Source organism: Colius striatus, chromosome 7 (assembly GCF_028858725.1).
Source record: "Colius striatus isolate bColStr4 chromosome 7, bColStr4.1.hap1, whole genome shotgun sequence".
In the NCBI taxonomy this organism is placed as follows: Eukaryota; Metazoa; Chordata; class Aves; order Coliiformes; family Coliidae; genus Colius; species Colius striatus.
Window position 1 is genome coordinate 26523160 of NC_084765.1, and position 2501 is coordinate 26525660.

Consider the following 2501-nt stretch of genomic DNA (forward strand, 5'->3'; position numbering starts at 1 on the left):
TTATTTTGTAAATTAGAGAGTACACAGGAAAAAAGATTCCATGAGAGTGGAAAAAAAACTGGTTTGCAGAACAGGAGCTTGATGTGTTTGCCATAACCACAGCTTACCAGTTACCAGAAAATTTTAAACAGTGACCTTAAAATATTAACTAGATGTGAAAGGAAGCTTCTAATACCACCAATAAATAGCTAGGTAGCAGCAATACAAAAGGTACTGCTCTCTGCTTAAAAGGAATGTCTAGATTATAGAAGTATATGTTGTGACTGCCCACTTGTTCCTACTCATTGTTTGCCATTTCACCCAAAACATTCCCTTACTCCTTGCTTTCTAGACTTTCACACAGACTAAATTGCAAAGATTCCTTGAGCACATGGTCCCTTTATTATCACTGTGTCCAGAAACAGATTACTTTCTGTTCCCAACCATTCCAGTTGCTCCAAAAAATCTTTTTAGTCTGTTGTCCATGTCTTTTAAGGTATTATTTTTAGCAAAAGGAAAAATCTTCAGAAGCATTTGTAACACTTAATCTCTGTCACTTTCTGCCACTTGGGCTCAAAAACAAGCTAATCAAGAACATCAGGATCACTTAAGCATTTGCATGTTTTTTTTCCAGCATAGTAAGACTCAGGCACAAGGCATTTAAATTCATTTCAGAATGTCCATCTCTTTTTCAAATGTTTCCCTATAAGGCAAGGCAATATTCAAGTATCAGTTTTCATGCCAGATACGAACCATCGGATGGGTAGGGGATCCAGTTCCAAGTATTACGGCTATGCATCAGCACAGGGAGCATCCCATTACTTTCTCCTTCCAGATGGTCAAGTCTAGAGCTTCAGTAGGAAAGTTTTTCTGAATTATGAACATAAGCATTTCTGATCCTGCTCACATTGATTTGAATTTTACTGATTACTAAGTAGAAGACATCTTTGTCAACAGAATTACTTATATTTTCATTTGCAATTTTTCTTAGTATCTTCATTCCATGATTTTTTTTTTCAGCTTAATATTTATTTCCCTTTCAATTCACAGCTAAGGGAGCACCAAGCCTTGGAGTACTAAAGTAGCAATGTGCAATTGTTGAAACTTAATGAGTCTGATAGAGAAGTCTCAATGACATGTAAAAATAAATGCATATAAATCCATTCCATGTAATAACTTCACATTATCAGTACAACTGTGCTTCCCTACTGAGTTTGTTTCAAAAGGAAAAATGCTATAGCAAATATGCTAATGTACACTTCATTGATTATTTTAATTAGGAGCGGGTCCAAAAGCTAGAGAGAACTGGAGATCAAGTACTTTCTGTCTGGAGAGAGGAAAAGACTGCAAACAGCTGGAAGTAGGAACAGACAACTTTTACGGGTTAAAATTCAGTTTACCATGCAATTATTAGAGAATAAAAAAGAGTTTAAACCTAGAAGACTGAGACTGATGCAGAAAAAGAGAAACCCACAGTACAGATATACATTTGTATCCTTTAAGACAATGACCTCAAGAGATGCTTATTGTGCTGTTGAGAGCAACAGTCTGTTGTTCTGGTTTCAGAAATGATTACTTACCAAGCGGCAGTTTGCAGCAAAAGACATTTAGCATAGCTAGGAGGTAAGGAAAATTTACAGTAAACATAATACTTGGAGGAAGTTTGTCTACTTCTTTCTCACTTAAAGTGGCAGAAGCAGAAGTTAACCAAACCCTAAATATATATTCTTTGATGTCTAAAGGTAGGATCTAGCAAACCATAACATATCAGTCTGGAAAGCTATTAGAAGAGATAGTAGGACTTTAATTAACAGATCGAGCCACTGACCCATAAAGGTTTCATCATATAAATTATGCTCCGTTTCACCATGAAGTAGATTTAGACTGATCTGAAAACAACTATACACTAATTTTTCTGCTGCAATTTCCAGTTTCTTGTGGCCTGCAAGAAGCCTATTGTCACAAGGAAATGAATTTGACGCTGGCAAGACAGGTAGCATTCATATGGCTAAGATGGAACAGTTCCTGCTAATTCAAGACAAATTACCTGCCAGCCAACTATATTAACACTTCAACTGAAGAAACTATTTAAGGGTTTCTTGATTGGAGTTATTTAGTTGAATAGTTAAGTCTAAAAAGAGCAAAGCTATCCACTGGTTTATTGAGAATATAATGCAATCTCATGAGACTCAGATTCACCATTTCAATTTGATTGGCTATGCAATAATTGAAGTTACTAAGGTCAATGTATCATTAGCACAGGATACCAAATGGACATATATATATTAAGAAGCAGTAACAAACAGTCAAATAAACTGGTCAGCATGAGCTGATAAACTTCTGTTGATGTCCTCCTCCACCATTCTGAAACAAGACATTTCTTGAAATACTCATCAGCACAACCACACTCAGAACCCTGTAACTGAAAGACCTTTGCATCTGCAACATTAAACACAGACAATATTGGGAGAATATATTATATTAATGACTATTTTTAAACAAAGTTTTCCAATGATCACACA